The sequence below is a fragment of the Periplaneta americana genome, chromosome 7 (genome assembly GCF_040183065.1).
Source record: "Periplaneta americana isolate PAMFEO1 chromosome 7, P.americana_PAMFEO1_priV1, whole genome shotgun sequence".
NCBI lineage: Eukaryota > Metazoa > Arthropoda > Insecta > Blattodea > Blattidae > Periplaneta > Periplaneta americana.
In genome coordinates, this window is record NC_091123.1 from 92,989,666 (window position 1) to 93,015,995 (window position 26,330).

Genomic DNA, 26,330 nt, shown 5'->3' on the forward strand with positions numbered 1-26,330 from the left:
GCCTCATTCCCATACTATATGATGTGTGATGAAAAATGCAGTGGTTTCGACTGTCATAATAAAATGTTAGAAGAAATCGTATTCCTAGATTAAGTGCTAGGTTCATTTTCGTCATACTTTTATTATTTTATTCATTTTTTTATATTGCATGTTATTTTAGGTCTGTAGCCTAATATATGAAGGGGTGGGAATTATGCAGTCCTCAGCCACATACAGAAGCTTTTACAGGAGAGCGTATTAAAGCAGGCTTGTCCCTTACTCTGTATTTATTGCTGTACCATTAAAATTTACAACACTAAACACAAGCAGTCAAAACAAAGTTATACACTATTGTTTTTTTTTTTTTTTTGTTTATAATGGAATTCTGTGACATTGAACTCAGTTTTAAACAACATTTAAGAGAGTTAAGAAGCCGTTAAACCTCGAGAACGCCACTACAGCAGTCGCGTTGATAGAGGATGGCCGCAGCTTACGTTATGTGGCTCAGGTGTTGTATACAACTCCATCGACGGTTTCACGTACAGTGCAAAGGTACAGGGAACTTCATTCATATTCTCAAAGACCGGGATATGCTAGGAAAAGGTCAACTTCTTGCATTAGATCAGGCTCCGCCAGGTCGACTCAAGATCGTGAGAGGGCGTACAGGCCTGCTTACGGCTTCCACTGCGGGAAGTACAATAAGTTGTACACTGAGCGTATTCCGAATCTCAGCGCTGAGCAATCTGATGGCATCACGGTGTTCCGAATTTCACAGATGGAGTCACTGATGCTTGCAGAGGTGGTGGCAGTCTCCATCAGCCGCCATCAGTGAATCTGGTTGGTTCTTGTATAGGGCTGGAATTAGCAGACGAATGACATCGTACACTGTTGTGTCATGGCGGTGTGTTCTGCTTTATAGTTGCTGTATTGTTTGTAATGAGTACAACTTAAAAACAATATATTACTGGCTTATGAGCGAGTATGTCAACAGACCAGTTATCACTACCGGTTCAAGAAATAAATTGTTTATGCTCTCTTTGAACGAGATGGCAGTACGGAAATTTCGCAAAATTTTGCTAGCGTAGCACAGACAACAACTTATACAGTCGCCATGACAGCCATCGATCCTTCCAGCAGTTTTGTTCCTATTTCGCTGGAGCGTGACGTCATTGTTGTCCACCGGTCCGGTGAGATTCGGAATACGCTGCTATACACTGCAATCTATCAGTGGTGGAACCTATCGAGGTCGCTTGAGGGCACCGGTGCACTGCATTTTGCACCAGGTTTATTTATGTGCTAAAACATGAACCTTAGCAATGTAATGGATGTTGTTGTGCGAACAATTAATTTCACAAGGTCTAAAGGACTAATCACATGGAGTTCAGGGCACTGCTTGATGGTATTAACAGTGAGTATGGGAATTTACTCTCCCACACTGAGGTAAGGTGGTTCAGTCGAGGAAAAGTTCTGGAACGTTTCTCGCACTTAGGAATGAAATTGCCTTATTTATGAATGTACATTGGAAACTGTTGAAAGCCTTGTACTTGGAAGAGTATATGAAAATAATGCAACAATTGTGCGAAGACTTCGAATGTAGATATCAGGAAATTAGAGAACATTAACAACAATTTAAGATATTTGCGGTACCTTTTCCAGTGAGTGTCCTGGATATTCCTGCTGAACTACAATTAGAAATACTTGATTTACAAAGCGACATTGAGCTAAAGGATAAGTATGTAAGCAGAAAACCATTTCTATACTTGTTTTCCACGAGAAAGGTTTCCTAAACTGCACAATCTCGCTGCAAAAACGTTGTGCGTGTTCGGGACAACCTACGTATGCGAAACACTGTTTTCTTTAAGTCACGTCACAGAAGCGATTAAGTGATGGAAACATGTTTGCGATTGGGTGGTACTAAAACAATAGCTCCACGAATTGAAAAGCTGCTTACTAACAGAAAACTGCAAAAATCGCCGCGGATCTCTGATGTGTAAAAAAAGTACTATAATTAGAGAATTGTTGTGAATAACAATGTTTGTACTGTTGTTTTATTTTGTTAATTGAATTGTATAGCACTCAGAAGAAGACAAACAGTGAACAGTTTTATTTCGTAGTGTGTTAATCTGTATAAAAGTGTGTATATATATTTTTTGTTTTATTATTGTGCAAACATGCAAGAATTTATTTCGTACATAGTTAACTGTACCAAATTTTATAGAGTACTGTTTTCAATGTAGTGCAATTAATAGTGAAAGTGTACTTCAATTAAAACCTGAAATTAATTTATATTCTTATCACAAATTTGGTTCCATACAAGTTCTTAGTTCTGCCAATGTGGAAGCAGCAACCCTTGACCGCAGCCGTACGTCAGGGCTTGAGGGTTTGTACGTACGCAGCAGAGTGTAGTCACTTGACGCTCCCTACAATAGATGACCAGTTTTTGCGCCTTCAAATGCTGCGTCAAGGCTGGTCAACAATAAACCGAGAACTGAAACGACAACGAGAATGAGAACGGAAAATTTTTTAAAATGTATTTAAATACATTTATTTTAACATTATTTCCGTTCTTTTTCTCGTTGTCGTTTCCGTTCCCGGTTTATTGTGAAGCAGCCTTAACTGCCACACCACTTCGGCCGAAGCCAGAAATCTACTAGAGCAAGTACGAGGTGTGAATGTCAGTGAGTTGACTGTGAGGAGGAGGTTACATTATGCTGGCCTGATCTCCAGAAGACCTGCTACTGTCCCAGAACTTACAAGACAACACAGTCAAACTCGCTTACAGTTTGCAAGGGAACATCGGAATGGACTGACGAACAGTGGGGAACAGTTTTGTTCTCAGATGAGTCCCGATTCTGCCTCTGATCCCCAGATGGAAAAGAAAGAATACTGTAGAAAAGTATTCTCCATGCAACTTTTTATTAAGGACAGCATTTCAGGGAGATTCAGTAATGGTGTGGGCAGGCATCAGTTTGACTGAACAAACGGACCTTGTCTTTGTGGAGGGTAAGTCCCATCGCTACTGTTGTGCGCGCTACTCATGGCACATAAGCTATGTTTTACCTTAACTTACGACGGATGACTTGCAGAACGGACGACTACTGCATTCGACTCCCACTAAATACCAGGCGCGGCTCTTTAAGGTTGTAGCAAGTTTGCGCTACACCTAAAAAATTTACAGATATATTGGTTTAAAATACAAGTTAAATTATTGTGGTCTAAGTACACGATTGGTATGATCGGCTGTAGTAAGTTTCTCATCCAACTATAATCGTTTGTAGGAGCCTCATCGTTGACTTGCCAAAGTAAACGACCGTACTTCTTAAGGAGACTGGCTTGATCTAGGGTATCTCTTAGGGGCGAGGGGATGAGAGTGGTGTTGTCCAGCGTGGATTTTAAGTTTTTGATAAACGAACAGGGAGGTAGACGAGCTTTGAAAATGGAAACAGATGGCAGTAGCTCATGAGTGACAATGAATGAGTCAGACAGAACATGCCCGCCCTGCGACTGCAGTTAGGCGCGAAAACAAGTTTTTTTTAAGGTAGAGGGTGAGCTTGTATTTTATTGGTGTTTTCGCTTTCTGTTTCACCTCAGTTATTTGAGTCGAGTTGGTTGAGAGCACGTGGTGGCGTGTAAGAAGCTGTTTTAATAAATTGTGTTGTGTTATTCTACTATATTAAATAGACCAGTTAAGATGAATACAATTCAATCTTTAATAGAACATCCATTTTCATCGCACAGCTTAGAAGAGAAGTGTGAGATTAAGCGTCTTGGTAGATCGACTCCAAACCTTGAAATTTCGCAGTGCGTTAAAATCAAAACCAGGTCGTTTAACAGAAAATTCAATTCTGACGCGTACGAGAAGTTTCAGTGGTTATGTGGTTGTAAAGTAAGAAAATCGTTGTTCTGTTTTCCTTGTGTTTTGTTCGGAGGAGAAGAGGCGTGGACAAAGGACGGTGTTAGTGACATCCAGCATCTTCAGGATCGCTCTAAAAACACGAAAACTCGAAGGCTCACAAGAAAAATGCCCTGAAGCTAGCCATATTCGGCAATGCCAGTATAGCACAGCAAATGGATAGCGTCTATAGGCGTTCCATAGAATCCCACAATGAGTAAGTGACCCAAAACAGGTACCTGCTTAATATAATAATTAACTGTATACGGTTTTGTGGCGGTTTTGAGCTAGCCTTAAAAGGTCACGATGAGTCCGATATGTCGGATAATCCCGTAATATTTCGGGGACTCGTAAATTTCAGTGCCGAGTTGGATAGTGCCATGAAAGCTCATATAGAAAAAGCAACTGTATTTAAAGGCACTTCCAAAACAATATGGAACGAACTTCTGCAATGCATGCTAGAAGTTTGTCAAGAAGAGATTTCTAAGCAGTTGCAGGAATATAATTTCGTGGCCGTCATTGCTGACGAAACTAGTGATGTGTCATCGAAATATCAGCTGGTTATTATATTCAGATATTTGGTAAATTCAAAACCGGTTGAAAGATTCTGGAAATTTGTTAACCCTGAAGGTCAAAATGCTGCATCATTAGCAACATATTACTGAAGAGTTTGATCTTCATTTCGACAGCTGTCCTGAAAAAGCGATAGCACAAACATATGTTGGTGCCTCTGTCATGGCTGGTTCCAAAGGTGGGGTTCAAGCTATCATAAAGGAGAAGTATGCTTCAGTTCAGTACATCCACTGCCATGCACATCAATTGAATCTGATCTTGCTACATGCTGCTTCAATTAACAGAAGTGTTAGGGTATTTTTTGTTAATTTGCAAGGCATATGTACTTTCTTCTCCAACTCTCCACAGAGAACGGCTATTTTAGACGAAGTGGTGGGTAAAAGATTTCCAAGAGCCGTTCCTACTCCATGGAATTTTCAGTCCAGATCTGTGAACACAGTATATGAGTACAGACTCGAATTACTAGAATGTATGGAAGTTATTCAAACAGAAGATAGGATAACGAACGATAAGACAATTCTCCAGGCTTCTGGCTATAAGGGAATGTTGTCTGAGGAAACTCTCATTCATTGGTTGTCCTTTTTTCATAAAATCATGCCCTATGTGAACATATTATTCAGTCAACTTCAAAAACGAGACACTAATCCAAATTTGGTTGAAACTCATATTCAGGCATTTGAAAGAGAAGTTAGAAAAATTCGAGAGAATATCTGTACAGAAAGTTACGTTGAAGAGATGACAAAAAGAAGAAGAGTCGAGTCTCTTGTTGAGAGAAAAAGAGAAACACATGAAATTTGTGATGTAATCCTCAGGGCAATAAAGGACAGGTTTACTTTCAAAGGGCATCTAGGAGCATCAACTTTGTTTAGGCCAGATAAATTTGAAGATTTCCACAATGTTTTCCCAGAAGATTCTCTTCGTAGTGTCATTAGAGCGTATCCGTTCATAAATAAAAGAAATATTCGCACTGAACTTTCAGTTATTTATGGCACTGACGAGTTCAGAAAGATTTCAGGCTGTGTGTCTCTAATGGAATTTTTCAGAGACAACAATTTATGTTCAACTTTCGGCGAATGTACAAAATTACTAGAAATTCTACTAACAATCCCTATGACGACTTCAGAGGCTGAAAGGTGTTTTTTCTACTCTCAAAAGAGTAAAAACATTTTTGAGGAGCACAATGTCTGAAAATCTATTGTCGACCCTTGCAATGCTGTCAATAGAACGTCACTTCATCTTGAGCATTGTTGACTTCAATCAGCGGGTCATCGAGAAGTTCGCGAGGAATAAGGAGAGACGAGCCAGTTTTCTATATAGAGTTTTTGCAAATTTTTGCTACTGTAGCATGGTAGCCTAATATTTTGTAGTAAGAAAGTAAACGAACAAAATTTTGAAGCACCAGCCGTCACTGCTGAATACCATACTCAAACTTATCAGGATTTCTGACACCACCATTATAACACAATGGAAAAAGAATGAGCGGGTTCTCTCAGGATACATAAGAAAACTACTTGGTTCTGGATTTAGATTTCAAGATTAAATTGATTTCATACAAAACTATACATTATTTATTTTAAACAAAGAGGTTAGATACTTCTTACATAAAATAGGCTAATCGTAGAAAGAGCTGGTACTATCTTGCTATCGAGCTTCTTGTCATCTTCCGCCTTGCTTCTGCCTTCTTGACTATGACAGTCCGTTAATCCCTCAACAAAACACTTTTTATGTTCTCTTACCGGCTTCCCGGCCGTGGCGTCTCCCACACTACCCAGCAGAGACAGGCAAAATCTCTTTTAGGATTGCCCATGACTGTTTACGTCAGTGAGCGAACTTACGATTAGTATCGTTCGCCCGCCTGCAACCTTCCCTCACAAGCAGGCAGGCAGTGTGGTTGCAAGTGACTCCCAAACAGTCCTAAAGCTTCGTACAGATATGCGCGCCGAAACCCGTAACGCAACCACGTCCCGCGCCAAGATTACAAGGGGCAAGGTTGTGCACGGTGGTTGCGCTATTACGTTGCGCGGTGAACTTTTCCAACCCGCGCCGAAGTCCGCAACACTACGGCCCAGTTGCACTAACCTTTGTTAAATATTTAACATGTCGTTAAGGCAGTTTAACAGTAAACTTAACGGAAGTGATGTTTCATAAACTTTTGTTACTGCTAACATCATGTTAAACCCACTGTTAAATTAATATAGCATACTCCCGCAGTTAAATCCTTAACGTCCTGTCACAGCGTGAAAAATGGCTGCCAGAGAACATATGTTACACGCCACATTATTATATTGAGATATATTTGCAGTGAAAATAATTAGCTGCAATCACTACTTCAGCATTTTTAGTTATTCAGAATAGATACGTTCATAAATACTAAAATGAGTGATATTAATATTAGCACTGCATCCACAGTAAAGAGAAGATATGTGCTTATTAAGGTAAGTATTTCTGTGATTATTATTTCGTATTAATACTCGATATAATTGCAGATTTTCAAAACGATATTTCTTTATTTCACTGATTTAACAGTTCACATGTAATTATGACCAATGACGTGTGAAGATATGTTAGATATATTAGATATGAAAATAATGTTAACGCTTATTCAGCATCACAATTATTTTCATTTTCTATTGGTTCTATTTGATCCTGGATAATTGAAAGAATCTTCGTACAATTATCAACTTTGAGAGTGAAAGTACCACCGTAAATTTTCAAATGTTCCACTGTATCTTGTGCATGACTCATCTTAGCATTTCTTTTAATATTTTCATAACATTGATTTGTTTCTTAGTTTGAGTTTTTACATCCAAATGGCGATTGAAAATATTGGGTTAAGAGACCCATGCTTGTTCCTTTTTCCTAATGAAAGTTCCATCACTACGTTTGAGTTCAATTATATTCATATAATTGCTAGATCTACTAAAATAATTATATGAGTCTATCAAGTGCAAAACTCGCCTTATCCAAAATTAAAAAAAATGAGTTACATAATATGGGATGTTCTACTTCTTACAGCTATCTACTGATATAGTCGGTTTGTGAAAATCTTGTCTAATTCCTCTTCCATAGAGCTCAGAAAACTACTATCAAATGCAAAACTGTCCATATCCATAACAGTGGTTCCTGCAAAACCAAGTCTGATCCATCTAACAATTTGGAGTAAAACTCTTCTTATCCAATGTTTGGTGTACTACCAATAAGAAATATGAGGAGCAAAACTCGTCTTATCTAACATTAAGAAAAACACAAATTTCTATGCTCGATAATATTATTTTGGCAACCCTGCATCGAAAGAGCTTAGAGGTGGAGACAAAGTATCAGAAAAGAACAACAGCAAGAGAGAATTATCGGTCAGATGTGTGTGTGGGCAAGACCATTTTAAAACGTGGAAAAAACTTAGAAATGCTTTCTGCAAGGAATCTGAATATAGGTACCGTAGTTTCCCCTAACTATGGTCCACATTTGTCACATTTTTCTTTGTATATTCAATACTATTCATCCAGATTAAGTGAAATATTGGCTTCGGACTCTTGTAAGTGTATATTAAATAAATATTGACATATGTGTTGGAAATTGTTTAATTACAAATGTTGAAAAAATAATAAGCATTGGTACATATTTGTATTCTGAGTTGCCCAACTATGGTCCACTTATATATTCATGCTTGAAAGTATTAATGGACTATAGCTGGCTCTGTAATTATTCGTAAATCAATAAATAGAGTTTCTAATTTAAGGGTAGAAACATAATCTAGCACAGAAATATTAAAAATAAATGAAAAGTACATGGATTCTTTTTATTAGTACACATTGCATAAACACACAATAAACAAGTGAAATCTGAAAGTAATTTTCCTGCAATAATGAACAACTACACTCACCGGCAAAAATACCGGGCCACCTAAAGTTTCTAAATTTTTTTATGAGGTGAGAATCAGAAAACCCATTATGAAATGAAGAAAGCATTGCTTCCCACTTGCGCTATTATTTTCAACGCCAAACAATGAATATAATTAAAAGGTGTAAAAACTTACAAATTGTTTCAATTTTCTTCCAAATGTTCAACTGATTTTGTGGCCACCCAGATGTTACTAATAGCGGATATTGCCTCCCCTCAGTAATTGCCGCTTCTTACTATACATGAAACAACAGCTCCATTGTTCTTCACTTCCAAAACTTTTCCTGGCCACAATTCCTCCTCATAAGTAACTATCATATAACTATGTGCCTTTAGCATTATTTTAACAGATTTCGTCTTCTTTTCCACATCTGACTCACTGTCTGTAAATAAGGAGAGTACACCGGAAGCATCATAATCTGTATCCAATTCAATTTCATCGCTCTCATAGTCACTTACAGGGACGGTTGTGATCTTTCTACCTTGAAGTTTTCGTTTTACCGGACCATTATTCGTGCTAGTACCATTGATGCTGGAACAGCCTGTTTCTTTATTTACTAGACTATAATGTTAAATGGTGTTTTAGAATATACTGAGATACCGTATTTGCAGAAGTAAATAATCAAATTGTTCACATTTCATTAAAACAAATATTTCAAAATTAAATACAATTATGGTCCACGAAAAATCGTGGTACATAGTTGAGGACTGACTTGTAGCCTTGAGGTTAAACATTTTTCACGCAGAGTCCTTAACTTCTGCCAGTCTAATTATTGCGTGAAAGTAAACACTATATAGCCAGGTTTAATTGTACAAAGAATCATATATCTATAACTTACCAGTTCTACAGAGGAGAGCTTAATAAAACAGACAATCACAAACTGAATGATTTCGTGTCTTCACTCATTCAATAGAACGATGCACACTGACCTTGTTAAGCATCCATATCATTGCCACGTGTAATGGTAGATAGAAGCATCTATGGGGAACATAATTACATCATAGTGGCGCCTTAAATGGCAAACGCCGAACTCTTGGAGGACTAAGTAGTAAATAATGCGTCTTGGACCATAGTTGGGTGCCTGGACCATAGTTATGGGAAATTACTGCAACAAAGGAAGAAATATTGAAAGATGTAGTTAATTTATTAAAGAAACATTTTGATGAGAAATAGGAGGAGAATTAAAATCTTGTCTATTACGAAAATGTAATTTCTCAGAATACTACAGCAGATCGCAATGAAGAGGAGGATGTGTTTTGCAATAGTTTCATGGACGTTGAAGGAGAACAACTCAGAATTTGAAATGAAATATTGAAATAATACCACATGTGAATATAGAGAGTTTTCATTTATCTTTTTATATTGTGAAAGTGTTAACATACAGAGTGTCCCATTTATCTTGTACACCTAGTATAACTTTTTTGTTTGGATAGATATTGGGATTTTTGTTTCTGAGCGTTATGTTAGAACGAGGGGCTAACATGAGTGCGGAGATTTGGTGTATGTAACTACATTATGGTATAAGATACAGTGACATCAATTTTTCAAAAAGCACTGTATTACTTTAATTATTTTACATTGATTACAAATATTAAGACGAGTTCCAAAATGTATCACAATGTCACCTTCTTAATCAATAACAACAAAATGAAACAAAAACGTACTTCCAATGTGATAATGTTATACTTTGAGAGTCACAGAAAATGTTCCAAATGGTGATCATTCACATTAATACACATTCGAAGGCGTTCCCAGAAAGACCGTAGGACTTCCCGGTATGTTGCTAGCTGAATGGACACACAAGCCTGTCGAATGCGTTGCTGCATGTCGTCTGGTGTTGTCAGAATGTCCTAGTACACACTGTCCTTTACAGTTTCTCACAAGAAGAAGTGAAGTGGCGATAGGTCCGGAGAACGTGCAGGCCACTGTACGTGGATTGTGGCGTCGACAGTTGTGGTTTGTTTACATGTTAAGACAGCAAAGTGTCTTATTGGATTATGTATAAAGTGCTTTTACTCATATCATGTGTTTAAAAACGTAAGTATGTGTTACTTTTTTTCGGTGAAATTATACAATTTACAATAGGTATGATGCTACGCCGTTTTTATTTTGTTTCAGAACGTCCATTATGGTAACTGATGTACATGGTTTCCAAGAAGCTTGGACAAACAACTGCATTTTAAATGAACTCGCCGTCTCCATGGGAATTTGCAGCAAGGATGCTGTTTTCTGCTGAAAACACCCCGTCACTTGGCGCAGTCGTATTGGTTGTGTTAAAAATAGTGTGTTTATACAAAGGGTGTGGAAAAGAAAGAATTCTTGGAACAATTATTTATCATCAGTGCAACGTCATGTTGTTGCGTTATTGCAACGTCATGTTGTTGCGTTATTGCAACGACATGTTGTTGCGTTATTGCAACGTCATGTTGTTGCGTTATTGCAACGTCATGTTGTTGCGTTATTGCAACGTCATGTTGTTGTGTTATTGCAACGTTTTCGACATAATCCACAATGACAAGGACTTAAGATGAGGTTACTCTCCCATCCCCAGTGACAAGGATTTCAGGTTCATTCGAAATAATAACTCATTAAATTCATTTTTTATTATTACTATTCTCATATTATGCACACTACATACATCTATTGTCTTAACAACCAATTATTATTATTATCTTTTGTTCTTGCATCTCACTTGATCACAACCACTTTTCTGTATACTATGAAAATGTCACATTTATTTTCTATTTTCTATACACTCAATTGTTGAACAATGGCTTCAATATCCATCACCTCCTCCTTCATTGCGCTATGTTTCCTCTTTTCTCCTCTTTTAGTTGTCTTCTGAAAACAATAATGTAAGTTAGTCATGTATATGCTCTACATAATCACCATTCAATATCAGAACACAAAACATACACTCACCGCTTTATAGTTGGGACATGTTTCAATGCATGTCTCCCGCCATAATCTGTTTTCCCTCCTCTTCTTTTTTTCTCCCCCTCCTCAACGATTTTCACACTTCCCGACTTCTGTTAAACAAAATCAATCACAAATATAGTCATTTTGAATCACAAATATGGACATACTTCATGTGGGAAAAAAAACTCTTACTGGTTTGTAGTTGGGACAAGCTTCATCACATCTCTTCCGATAAAGTCTCATTTTAGGTGCTTTGACATCCATGGCAACAATCTCTGGTTTCTGCACAAAAACAAAATAACAAATATCGTCATTAAATATATCATAATATTATAATTAATAAAAGGAATATAAACTGTACTCACCTCTTTGTACGTAAGACAGCTGGGATCACACAGTTCCCGCCACACATGTAAGCTGGACTCTTTGGGATCTGTGCATTCAATGCGATGTTCACCGTTACCCAAACAGATATTGCAGTGATATGTGTCCTCATGTGTTGAAGGTGCATTTATAAAACTCATTTCCGTATTACCACAAGGCAACACCAATGACCAATCCGTATGTAACTGATTAGCACCATAAATTTTTCTTATCATCTCAGTGTGTACTTTCTCAGAATTTATTATATTGCATTTGCGTGTTATTTCATATGGTTCATTTAACCACTCATCTCTCACATCTGGAAAATATGCGTACGTTACCTCAAATGGTACTTTATATCTTTCTTCTTTCAATATTAGTGGATTATCAATGGCTAGCCACATCGTTTCCCATAATTGTGCTATCCATGACACTCAATTATGCTTTCATATCCTCAGCTTTTATATCATTCATCATACAAACATGTATGAACTTGTATATTTCAAATCCCCCACTCCAACTATAATTACAAACATGTATGAACTTGTATATTAGGGTGGAGTGAAAAGTATAGGGAAACATTTTTTTGTTGAATTTCAAATCGGCAGGGTGTGCAAAAGTCGTGTATTGATGTAGCTATTATTCATTTAAAATCTCAAGTTTCTATCTCAATTCTTTTATGCGCCCCAAGCACTGTGAAGTACAGAACAAATATCGGAACATCAAACGGTTAAACATTTTTTATAATAATCTACAAATTACTATTTCAAAGCATATTTCAAGTCATTTTAAACGTCTAATACATACACTTCACTTACAAATACTAATTTAGGTAATTACTACTAAAATTCCCACTTAAAAAAAAAAAAAAAAAAAAAAAGAAGAAGAAGGAGAAGAATTTAATTTTAATGAAATAATTATTTACTTATGACAGCCCTTGGACAAACGTGCATATTACAAATGAGTAAGTGAATACATTATACCATATTTAGTTAGTGATACAATTTGTGTAATGTTTTGCAACTTATTTCCCAAATTTCAAGGAGTATATTCAGACTTTGTATTGAATGATTTCATTAGAGACCTTGATTGTAATTCTGCAAGAACAAAACCATGTCGACTGTCTTCCCCACAAACACTTTTGGATGTTTCTGTTATAAGGTGAACATAAATCTCAGTCACTCGAGTGTGACACGGAAATTTGAGTATGTCAATTTCCTGTCGTGAATGAATTACATCTAATATTTCTTCTTCTTATCTACATTCTTTGTTCTGATGGTTCGTGTCTCTGTGTTTCTTACCAGTGAATGAGTTCGGTGTAATACTTAGCTTAAAAATTCACTTCTGGAACACGGAACATTCTTACCCTTGTAAAAGATTTCGAAGAATATCTTGCTGCTATAATTCTTCTGAGTGCTAGCTGCTGAATGTCCCTTCTCTCATCAGTTATCATCGATAAAAGAATGTTTTAAGAATGAGCAAAGAAGCTCTTGCTGTGAATAACTGGATCAATAGTGACCTTTATTTCTTTAGGTAAATATCGAGACAGATTTATCAGTTTCCAGAGGTGATGTGAACCTTCTGTTGATTTTGGTTTCATTTTAATAGAAAACCAGACTGGTTAATAACATATGTTGCAAGTATTATGAGTTTCTCAGAAGGTTTTTCTTACTGATATAGAGTCTCAATATCCTGCTTGCTGTAATCAACCATCTGGAATGAAGGACTGGTCCTGGCTTCCTTGGCGATAATTCTGTGGAACAGACATCAGTTGATATAACTTGACATACATCATTCAGGTATTTCTGATGTGTTCCATCACATCCTATTACTTTGAGATTTTCTAAGGAAATATTCTGTTTACGGAAAAAATATAAAATCTCTTGTAAGATATCATTTTATTCACTACTTGGAAATGTAATGTGACCTATATATCTTGAATCTGGTTCTTGAACAAGTATGTAATGATCTTCCAATTGAGTAGATGCATGGAATTTATAACCCTTCTTAATTTGAACTATTTTAGGATCTTTTCTTCCATCGAAGTACAACCCATTAAGAGGGCGGGAATTTTCAGCAAATCTTTCCATAGCTTTCTGTCTAAACTTCTTCCTTTCTCTGCGTACTTTACTACGATCGATGAAATTACTTGTCTCACCATCATATCCAACACCAATGTCTTGCAAAAGAGCACTAGCAATAGAGGCAACTGCTCGATGTGAAAGGCCACGCCTTGTCATGTTTGGAAGATACAATCTCATTTGACTTTTCTCTATTCTGGTTATTGGTTTAATTCTACTTTTATTTCCTTCCCCATCTTCCAATCCTGAAATGCTTTCAGATGCAATACTTAACGGATATTCTGTTGACACTCACCTCCAGTCTCCTTTGTTCCTTCACCTTTCGTTCCTCTTTTTTCTTAATATGCCGGGTCATTTTAAGGTCAATACCACCAATTACCATTTTCTTCATGGTTCTCTGGTCAACAGTGAACTCTCATTACTTGGAATCTTCTTGTCTTTTGGACACTTGTATTTTGAAACGTCTGTACATTTGGAAAATGCAATATGGAATAATTGTGAATTAGTAGTTTTGCAGTATTTTCAATTTTAGTTTTGTAATTCGTATCACTTTCTCTACCTTTGAATGGTTTCAAAATGTTTCTGTATTTATTGTGTAATTGAATGATGTTTCAACTACACTTTTGTGAGAAATGTGAGGAATAGATGCTTTCCTCCACATCTACGGAAACTATTTCTGCAATATCACTGATGCCTGGTTATTTTGAATGAATATCAAGTTTCATGTTCCATCTCACAGTTAACAGTTCCTCAGTACATCAGCACTGGTGGGAAGAACATTTTCTAATATTTTTGCTGGAGTGTCAGATAGGCCTATTGGGCTTCCTGTTGTGCTCCTTGTACTTGGGGTACTACTTGGGGTACCCTTACCTCTTTCCAATATCTCGCTACGACTGTGATCCATATCCTCTCTCAAACTGAAAATGAGATAATATAATCAATTAAGTAATAAGAATAAACAGAAGCTCATTTTTCTTATTTTTAGCTATAAGGAAATTTTCGAAGCCTCTGGGGCGCATCTAAATAGTAAAATAAATCCAAAAAATTTCGTACACGGTCATTTGACATTAAATGACAACTTTTGAAAGCCATGCCGAATTTAAATTCTGAAATTAATTTTTTCACTCCACCCTATTGTATATTTCAATCTCATAACACATATTTATCTGCTACAATTACTGTATTACGAACTGCTTCGGTAATAATGTATGGCTTAAAATAAATCCAATAAATGTTACTTCAAAATGTATTAAATTATTAATCAATCCAATAAATGTTACTTCAAAATGTATTAAATTGGAACCATAATAATAATAATAATAATAATAATAATAATAATAATAATAATAATAATAATAATAATGCCATGTTCTGCGATTGTTTTTTAATCAAATATCACGTACCAATAGAGAGCACCAACTCAAGTAATTATTGAAAAGGTGCAATATATTGGACCTATCATACAATATTATTTGAGACGTTCAGAGCAGAAGTAGTGTAGGTCAAAAATGGTATTGATGGTTAAAGTGAGCATTCTGTAAAATACAGCACAAAGTAGCAATTAATATTCAATTTAATAATGCACACATAGCAGATAGCGATTAGGCAAATGTCATCAATACAATATTTGTGTAACAAAAGACGCTGCAAGAACAATCGCCGGATATGAATTAACAGCTTGCATATTATTTGCATCATGTAATATTTGTGTAATATTTTTTTTATCATCACTCAGTAATTTCATCGCCGGATGTAAAATTAGCAACCTTGCATAATATTTGCACACATAGCAGATAGCGATTAGGCAAATGTAATCAATAAAATATTTATGTAACATAAGACGCTGCGAGAACAATCGCCGGATGTGAATTAACAGCTTGCATATTATTTGCATCATGCAATATTTGTGTAATATTTTTTTATCATCACTCACCGGATGTGAGCTTGCATAATATTTGCACGTGTAATCACATCATCATTGTGCAGGTGAAATTTCAAACATGTATGAACTTGTGTATTTCAACTATACAAACTTGTATGAACATATGTAATTCAAATTATTACGTTACGCCCCAACTTCAATTACATACATGCACTTGTGAATGACGTCACACTTTAAGTTACGCCACTATGATTGTGTGTATTTCAAATTATTACCCCCTCCCCCATTTCCAACTTCAATTACAAATTTATAACATCACACTTTAAGTTACGCCAATATGAACGTATTTATTTCAAATTATAAACACCCCTCGCCCATTTCCAACTTCAATTACAAATTTATAACATCACACTTTAAGTTACGCCCCTTCGTGACGTAAGACACATCCTGTTTAATTTACAAGTGTGCTAGATTAATTTTTTATTAGCAATTGGCTTAAAGTACAACCATTTATGTCCCACATTCCAATTTACACTTGCGAATTTCCAACACCCAACCCCCCCCATTTTCCATTCCCCATCAATTAAATTACCATTACATTAGAATCTTAATAATAATAAGAAAAAGAATGTATGTGTTTAAGTGTGATAGATTAATTCTTTACTCAGCAATTGGACAATCGCCGGATGTGAGCTTGCATAATATTTGCATACATAGCAGATAGCGAGTATGCATATGTATTCAATACAATATTTGTGTAACATAAGACGCTGCGAGAACAATCGCCGGATGTGAATCAGCAACCTTGCATAATATTTGCACACATAGCAGATAGCGAATATGCACATTAGATCTGCATTGAGAAGATGGGATTTTCAAATATGTATTAACTTGTGTATTTCAACCCCCCCCAAATATACAAACTTGTATGAACACGTCATGCCCCAACTTCAATTACGTACCTGCACGTGTGCATGACGTCACACTTTAACCTTGAACTCTTAGATAGCCATTTATGACGTCATACTTTAAGCCCCACCCCTTCATGACGTCATACTTTAGCCACACCCACTTCTGACGTCACTTGCAACGCCCACTTCTGACGTCACTTGCAACGCCCCCTAACACCTGCCTTACACCCTTACACCTGTCACGTGACCACCATTTCTTATCTACTCTCAAACATCTAAAAATAATTGGATTACACAAGACATAAGAATTCATGCAAAACGAAGAGAACTCAATATATTTAAAGTAGAAATAATAATGACCGCAAATTATTAAGTCTAATTTCTGTAGTACAATTTTATGATTAATACAAACGAAGGCTTTGGAGAGATCACAGAATACCCCTCCTACTTGTAATTTTTTATTAATTGCTTCCAGAATTTTATCAGTTCAATTAAACAAAGTAATCTTAAAAGCCAAATAACTTTCCTTTAACAATTTATTCTAAACTTGAATAATACAATAAAAACATCTAGAAACATTACTTACTTACGTGCTGGCTTTTAAGGAACCCGGAGGTTCATTGCCGCTCTCACATAAGCCCGCCATTGGTCCCTGTCCTGAGCAAGATTAATCCAGTCTCTACCATCATATACCACCTCCCTCAAATCCATTTTAATATTATTTGTGTATCTAGTGCTTACTCACTTCACTTGCGTGATTCGGGTTCCGCATACTGCACATAGATGGCGGGACTGTGACCCATTTTAAAATTGCACACCACTTCGGCGGGCCACGTTATGCATGATGTGTATCTATGAAGAATTATGTCGTGTACTAGGGTGAGTGTATGTGTAAGTGTAGTGTAGGGAATGGGTGAGGATCATGATGAAGGTGAGGAAGGAAAAAGGGGAAACCGGTGCCGGGACGTAGCCTACTCTTGTCGATTAGCACCAAGGGGGCTGCCAGGCTTATCGTCCCCATCCGACGGACGAATCACTATCAATAGGGACATATGCCTTCTCTTCATATGCACTGCGGGGAGATTTGGGATTTAACCCAGGCATATTGGTGCACAATTTAGTGATTAGAAGTTGTGCACCATGACTGCTAATCTCGAGGTAGAAATTTTACATGAAAATTTCTGACCCCGCCGGGAATCGAACCCGGACCGGCTAGTCTGGAGGTAGACTTGCTACCACAGAACTAACTCGGCGGGTAAAATTTGTATGCATTCAAGCATAACATTTAGTGGAGAATCGGAATATGTAAGTTTTAATATAGAGTACCATTAAAAAAATTAAGTTTACTCTCACAACCTTTATGACTGAATATCTAAATTTTTTTGGAAAACACTGGTATCATAGTGTATGGTTTATCTCTAATAGCTTTTTGTGTATATATATATATATATATATATATATATATATATATATATATATATATATTTGTAAAATTGAACAAGTTATTAGCAATATTCCATAATTATTGCTCACTCTGTTTGTAATGGAGTATATTAACATCTTGATTGCTACAACATTCTCATTTCAGAACAAAAATTTGGATTCAGAAAGAATACATCAAGTGAGCAAGCTTCGTTTAATTTAACTGATAAAATTCTGAAAGCACTTATTAGGAAATTACAAGTAGGAGGGATATTTTGTGATCTCTCCAAAGCTTTCGATTGTATTAATCATAAAATTCTACTTTAGAAATTAGAATACTATGTTATTAAAGGCATAACATAACAGTGGTTTGAATCATATCTCCACATCAGGAAACAAAACTTCAAAGTGACACCTTTAAACCTACTGCAACATGGGGAAATGTCCATACAGGGGTCCCGCAAAGATCTCTATTTTTTCTCTTCTTTTTCTAATTTTTATAAATGATCTTGGCTCCTTAATAAATGGAACAGATTATCCTATACTATTTACAGGAAACACAAATATCATAATTACAGACAGCAACTTTGCCACATTCAAATATAAAACAGAAACACTTCTCCTTAAAATTTATGACTGGTTTACAACCAATAAACTAGCTTTAAACATTAATAAAACTAACATAATTCAATTTAAAATCTCTTCAGATTTAATCTCTGAAACATGAGACACAACTGTTAACAATATACCTCTACTAGAAACATCAACAACCAAATTTATTGGTTTGCATATTAATAATAGGTCTACATTAAACTGGAAACATCATATTAATGAAATAACCCCCAAACTTAGCTCAGCATGCTTCGCAATTAGGTCGTTGCAACAATTTGTAAATAGAAGTATCTTAAAGACAATATATTTGCCTATATTTATTTCATTATGTTCTACGAAATAATATTTTGGGGATAGTAAAAATATATTATTACAAAAAGAGAAATTAGAATAATAGTTGCAGCAAAGGCTATAGAATCGCGTAGACCAAGTTTTTTTTTAATTAGAGATTCTGACTTCAACAAATCAGTACATTATACTCTTCAATAAATTTCCACTAATGTAATAAAGAAATTTTCCAACTAATTTAGCCATATATGTATAAATACCTGCAGAAAGAATGATTTTCAAACGCCATCATCAAACTTATCAAGCTATCAAAGGGAGTACCTTGCATGAAAATAAAAATATTTTCACTAGTTTTCAAGACATTGAGTCATAATCAAAATTCTGCATAATTTAAAGTAGAACTAAACATTACCGTACTTAATATCTCACACTTTCTATTCTGTAGATGAATTCTTGACATTTCACATATTGGTAGTGTAAATATTTTAATACTATGAAATGGTAAATATATTCTATTGTATGATATGTTATTGTCATTAAGGTATTAATTCTGTATATATTTCATATTTGCATTTTTATATGTTAAACGAAAGAATTTGACATGTTCTTTATTTTATACTCTAAAGTAACTGTAAGAATATTATGGAACGAATAAATTTGTCTTTCTGTCTGTCTGTCTGTCTGTCTGTCCGTCCATCTATCAATTTCAATAATTGTTATATTACATCTGTGGATAATATTAGGTTTCTTGAATTTTTTGTCGATAACACTTTACAATGATATGCCTATGTTGATTTTATTTTAAAAAAGCTAAATACCGCCAACTTTGCTATTTTTACAGCTTAGGTCTACGTTGAATGTACATTCTTTGTTATCTATATATTATTCTCATTTTAACTATGATACCTTTTAAGGAGAAATGCTGTAAATATTAGCATCTTCATGAAGAATCAGGTTTTGAAAGACTCTGAAAGACTGTATTTTCATAATTATATTACTTATGTGTATTCATTTTAGACTAAAATGGTACTAAAAACAATGTAGCTTCAATTTTGTTAGTACCCTAGTATAATTTATGATATTTCATTGATAAGAAATATGGGAACACAGAATATTTAATCTCAAATAACCATTTCTGTTACTTTATAAGAAAAAATGAATTGCATCTCTGTGATGAAGGTAAATAAAATTAAACAACATTGTGTAAGAAATAAAAGGTGTTGGATGAAAACGTATTAAATTCTTTGTGTTGTTTCAAAACGTATTAAGACGTAACAAATTAAAAGTCAAATTGCTCCGCATTGTGATAGGAAACACATTTCAAATTTTATCAGTATTAGTTATAAATGTCGATATTAACACGATGACAGTTCACTTTTATACGTATTCAAAACACTTTAGGAGAGAGAAGTTTTTATTGTTTCCTATAAAATTAGAATTAGGGAACATAACACGTTTTGAAACGATGCTCCTCATATATTCTGTGCAATACAGTAATAAGTCGCTTTGTTGGGATTACGTTTAAGAAAGAAGTTCGAATAATGCTTGTTTTTTTAACCAATTAAAATGCATGATTAATTTCACTGGTCCAATGTGATTTGTCGACTGTGATTCATGGAGCAAAAATACTTTTATCGCATGCAGTGATGTCTAGTACACGCGCGGCAGCCACGCTCCTCTTACTTGCTGTATTATAGCAAGTTCGTTGGTAATCAGTGGAGAATTGCTGGCAGGGGCGGCCCGTCCTTATGTGCTACAGTGCTACAGCACAATGATAATTTTTGCTTAAATAATGTATTTGCAATACCATAGTATTTAATCTGTCATTTGACAATTTCCCGTGGTTATGTTCATGACGCGTTATAGAGTGTTTAGTCTTCGCTCTTCGTTCTTTGGTGCCTTAGGGGGTACGTTGTGCTACTCAGAACTTACATGAGAATGTAGATAATTATTGCGCATGTGCGAAGCTGAAATCATTGCTCTGATTGGCTATTTTTACGCGGGGAAGTGCTGTAATCAGCTTCAGCACAACACAGTTTGGAGATTGCAAAAGTAAAGCGTAACGAAAGAATGCTTGTTTGTGGAAGAACTCGGAACTATGTACAATGTATTTGGTAATTCAAGCGTCCGACTGCTGCTGCCATCTACCAGTTTTTTTTAGGTTCCTCCTGAATCAGTCAGCAAGCGACGGAAAATGGAATCCGAAAATTGAAGCCAAGGAAGTATGTGACCGTATAATTCAGGAAACTACTCATCGTTTCCAGTCTTTAAGCTACCTAGACGCAACAAAATTGCTAAACAGCCAATTTTTTTGACAATTTTTCGTATAATTTTCCTGAACGCGAATTTGAAGTTGCTGTCAACAGCCATATTGTACTGAACAAAAGAATGTTGAAGACATAACTTGGGGTTCTGTATGGAAGACTCTACTTCCGAAATATAGATAGAGCTGTTCAATTGTTATAATACATAGCCTCCAACAATTCACAGGATCCATTCTGTGAAGTACCGTAACGAAGTTGTTAAATATTTTTGGTACACCACCAATGACCACTGCTGAGCAAGAAAGATGTTTTTCTTGCTTGAAACGCAAGTTTTTAAGGAACACTATGTCCCAGAATCACCTCACTGTTCTTACAATACTGTCAATAGAAAAGAGTATAATGTCCAAGATGGAGGGTTTAACGTTTAACACCAGGGTAATTAGTCACTAGGCGAGTCTCAAATTAAGATAAATACATATAAGTGTATACAGTAGGTCGATATAGAGATTGTAGCACACTCATTATTTTGACCACCAGCCGCTACTGATTGCTGGCTATGCAAATTCTTGGAAAGCTGAAAATGCTTTGCATTTCCTGTTTAATAGAGAAGCGATGTATTCGCCTTATCGTAAAACTTTTCCTAGATTGTTTAGAAATTAATGCCCAAAAAGAAAACATGCTACAGGGCTTGATTAAGCCCTGAAGCATAACACTACATTGAAGAAATCCTTGGGCAACATTTTTTCATAATTTATTGGTGACAATTTCGTGATCTTGCAGGACAATACACGTCCTCGTGTGGCGCGATATGTCATCCAGTACCTGAATGAAGTCGGGATCGAACTCGTGCAATGACCATCGCGCAGTCCGAATCTTAACCCCAATTGGTTATCTGTGGGACTTTTAGGAAGAAATGTTAATTCACCATGCTTCACGTACTCTTCAAGAACTACGGAGTCATGTATGCAACACCTGAGCCATATAACGTAAGCTGCTGCCATCCTGTACCAACGCGACTGCACTAGCGGCGTTCTCGGGGCTTAACGGTATCTTAACTCTCTTAAATATTGTTAAACGGAGTTCAATATCACAGAATTCCATTATACACAAGAAAGAAAAAATAGTGTTGTAACTTTGTTTTAGCTGCTTGTGTTTAGGGTTGTACATTTTAATGGCACAGCAATAAATATACATGGAGTGAGGGACAAGAAGTGGCAAAGAGGGTGTCATAAATTATCCAGTGGGTATACATACCTTCTCAAAATATGAATTAACACTTGTATACCACAAACAGGTCCTTAGAAGCACACAGTAATGTTATAATTTGTATTATACGAGTAGTTTGATATTTCAAATGTATTCAGTGTTGCGTTTATTTTGCTCGGTAGTGCATATAAAAAACTAAATTCAAATAATAGTACCGGTACCAAAATATGATGGAAGAAACTATGAGTCAAGTTGTGATATTACTTTGTTTTGTAATAATTGTATTGGTTTTGTAATATATTAAAACTTTGTTGTGTTCCTTAGTACAAAGTACACACATCAAAATTGTCTAAGAAACACTGTATTTTTCATTTAATTCTCAATGAAGGAACATACTACATGACATGCAAGTATTATTATGTATTATTCATGTATAGAAAAACATTCTGCACGATTGAAAGTGTGTAATAATGTTAAACGTAAAAAAAAAAACATAACCTGGTCTCAAAATGAAAAGATTAAAATTTTAAAACCTCAGTTGTTTGATATCTTTTTAATAGTGCTATTTTTCTTAACTTCACACAAAAGTTTGTCATTAATAACGAGTAACACCACCTCTTACATTCAGTACTGCTCGACAGCTTGGCATTGAAGATATGATTCATCTCATATCATCTTGACCAATGTTCTGCCAGTGAATTTGGAAACGTGCGAACAGCTGATCGAGAGTCTCAATGTTTTCAGTGTCCTCTAGAACTCTTTTTTGAAGGTCATTCCACAAATTCTCAATTGGATTAAGATCTGGGGCCTGAGCAGGCCACCCTAGATCTTGAATATTGTGTCTTCCCAGCCGCTGTGTTGTTGTTCTGGCAACACGTGCAGTGGCATTGTCGTGCATTAGAAGGAATTCAAGGACCAATTTCTCCAGCGATGGGGAAGACTATAGGCTGCAATATCACTTGAATGTAACGATTTGCTCTAGTGTTGCTTCAACTAAAAGAGGTCAATTTTCCTGTGTGCCATTATTCCTCCCCATATCATGATAGGACCTCCTGCACATATCTTACTTAGTTTTTCTGCTTGACCTGGTTGTCTTCATACGCGTATTCTTCTGCAATCTGGATGCAGACCGAAACGTGATTCATCAGTAAAGAGAACCTGACCCCATTGATCATATGTCCAATCTTCATGTTGCTGACACCACAAAACACGAGGTTCTCGATTTCCACGTCGAATAGCTGGACACTTCAATGGACGACGGGCATTAAGACCTCTCTCGTGCAATCTGTTCCTAATGGTCTGGGTTGATACAACCACATTCCCAACATTCTACAAAGCACTTCTTAACATGCTTGCAGTTGAAGTCCTTGCTCCCAAGGCTCTCAGGCACAGAAATCTGTCTTGTGCAGCAGTTGTAACTCTCGGCTTACCTGGGTGTTGTTCTTCTGGACTACCAAATTCACGATATCGACTCCACATGCTGGATATTACGCCTCTTCCAGTATTCAGAGCCCTCGCTGCGTCAACTTGTGTTCCACCGTTTTCAGTTATACCAATTACTCTAAACTTGTCAGCGCGGCTTAAATGACGACGTTGAGCATTCATTTCTACTATTTTTTAATGTTTTACACTGTTGAAGTTAGCCGAATTCTCCGTTAGAGATGAACTAATTCCCGTATCTGACGCACTAAAATAAGAAATTCTAATGTAATAACACAATGCAATAGCCTATATGCAGTCACGAAGCTTGAGTTGTTGAGAGTACTAGGAACAATAGACTGTACCTTTACTATTTCGCATTGTCTTCGATGAGGCGATAGTAGCGATCCTAGTGGTTAGCAGCTATCTATGGATGCATATTCCCTACTTATTGAGCTTCGTGACTGTATATACTAGACTTGACTCTGGTAATAATGTAAATAAAACAAAGCACTGGTTGTATATGGTGTCTGGTGCATAGATAAATGAATAACTCACTTATGTGTGCCCAATGCTTAATACTTATTTGTGTTTGGATTGGAAAGAATTCTATTAATAAAATCATCTGTTCCTTAGACAATTTTGATGTGTATAGTTTTTTAAAGGAACATGTTTGGTAGTATTAGTATTTTTAACACGAACACAAGCTTGTTCAAACGGGTGTGCGCTACATCTATACTAATAATAAATCTGTAGCCGAAATTTTTCTGGTAATTTTCGATTTTCCAAAAATAATTGGTCCTAACATATATAATTAACCACCCTGAAACCGAAAATAGCTTTTCTGAAAATTTTGTTTGTATGTCTGTCTGTATGTTTGTTACCTTTTCACGCGATAATAGCTGAACCGATTTGTATGAAAATTGGAATATAAATTAAGTTCGTTGTAACTTAGATTTTAGGCTATATGTCATTCAAAATACTTTATTTAAAAGGGGAGTTATAAGGGAGCCTGAATTAAATAAATCGAAATATCTCGCTTATTATTGATTTTTATGAAAAATGTTACATAACAAAAGTTTCTTTGAAAATGATTTCCGATAAGTTTTATTCTTTACAAAATTTTGATAGGACTGATATTTAATGAGATAAATGAGTTTTAAAATTAAAATAACGCCATCTAAGACGGTGCAATGAATTAAAAACAAATGACTTCGTCTATAAGGGGCCTTGGACAACAACAATCGAAACAGGGGCCTTGGACATCAACAATCGAAAGCTATTAAATATAGCCTACAGAAAATTTGATAGGCTATTTTGTACATTCGTTTTCTGTATTTCTTAAAATAATATTTATGTACACTCATTTTAATCTCAGAGAATTAACGAACAACGAGAGTGTATTGATTTAGTATGCAGTAATAGTACGTTAGCTTAGCAATCCATTATTTTATAATTCAAATTTTAACTATGCTAAATTGAATCGTGTTAAAATACATAAAATATATATGCAATAAATGCAATGCAAAAAAATTGGGTAATGAGCGAAGCAGATTATCTTGCGCTGTTGTAAAAGTTGTTCCCTGGATCAAACGTCCTATTTTAATTATGTAATTACTTTATATTTATTTCTAACAGGTGCAGCGGAGCGCACGGGTACGGCTAGTCAGTAATATATATTTATTTTATATTGTAGTCTATATAGCAGTAAATACATGCCAATGTTCATCTATATACGTTTTAGTCGTTGTGCATCATGTCCAGCAAGAAAAGAGATTATAGTACTTCTAAATTCCGTAGGATAATTGATATTAATTTTAAAAATACTTGACAAGGAAAATTGAATGTTTGACGTTAATGAAGTGAAAGTGAAACATAATCCTATTAAATGTAAATAGAATAACCTTTTCATTATAAACGAACTGATATAAACAGCTCATTCATTCAGACGACTTTAATCGGATTATGTAAGTCGATATAGGAATCAGAATGTGTTGACACCTGTTAGAGGGAGGGGCGAAACAGGTGTTTATAGAGTGCGTCGCATGTTGCTTGCAGGAAAGGAAGGGTGGGGCTGCGGTGCCCGACAGCGTGAACTATCTGTCGCAATGCAGGCTACGAGGACTCATGAATTGTCGGCTAAGTCAGCACTGTTGCATGCATCTCGTCGCTCTTTCAGTTAAATAGAAATTACCCAGATAGTAGGAAAGTGCGGGCATCGTTTTGTTCACGCTGGGATATTTGATTCCGAGAAGAGAAAAGGAAATTGCACGTCGATACCAGAACGATTCTCTATTTTATCTAATTTTTATCAGCTTATCCTCAGCAATAAGAATAAGGCAGCTTAAGGATAATGCTCACCACACATTACTATCTGTTGCTGGATGTAACATACACGGTACATACAGAATGTCCTAAATAAGTTGAAGGGTTTGCGATGGCGAGCATGGACTCTTCTCAACAAGTGTCATTACAGTTGATAACCATTTTGAATTTTGCACCTCTTACAAATATAATATTGCTTTCAATTAAGAGTTCTTGAGCGAAGCGTTGACGTCAATTTATTATTGCGCGAACTACAGTATGATTTATATCTCTGAATAAAGTAATATTTGAGGGGA

General features: G+C 35.8%; 1 protein-coding gene across 1 annotated transcript in view; it reads right to left on the minus strand.

Moving 5' to 3' along the window:
* Positions 1-8,055: 8,055 nt before the first annotated feature.
* LOC138703297 (uncharacterized) overlaps positions 8,056-26,330 on the minus strand; it is a 92,023-nt gene continuing 73,748 nt past the window's right edge. Inside the window, exon 4 of the transcript XR_011333079.1 lies at positions 8,056-9,447. The gene's annotated coding sequence lies outside the window, so the exon portion shown is untranslated. The remainder of the gene's footprint in view (positions 9,448-26,330) is intronic.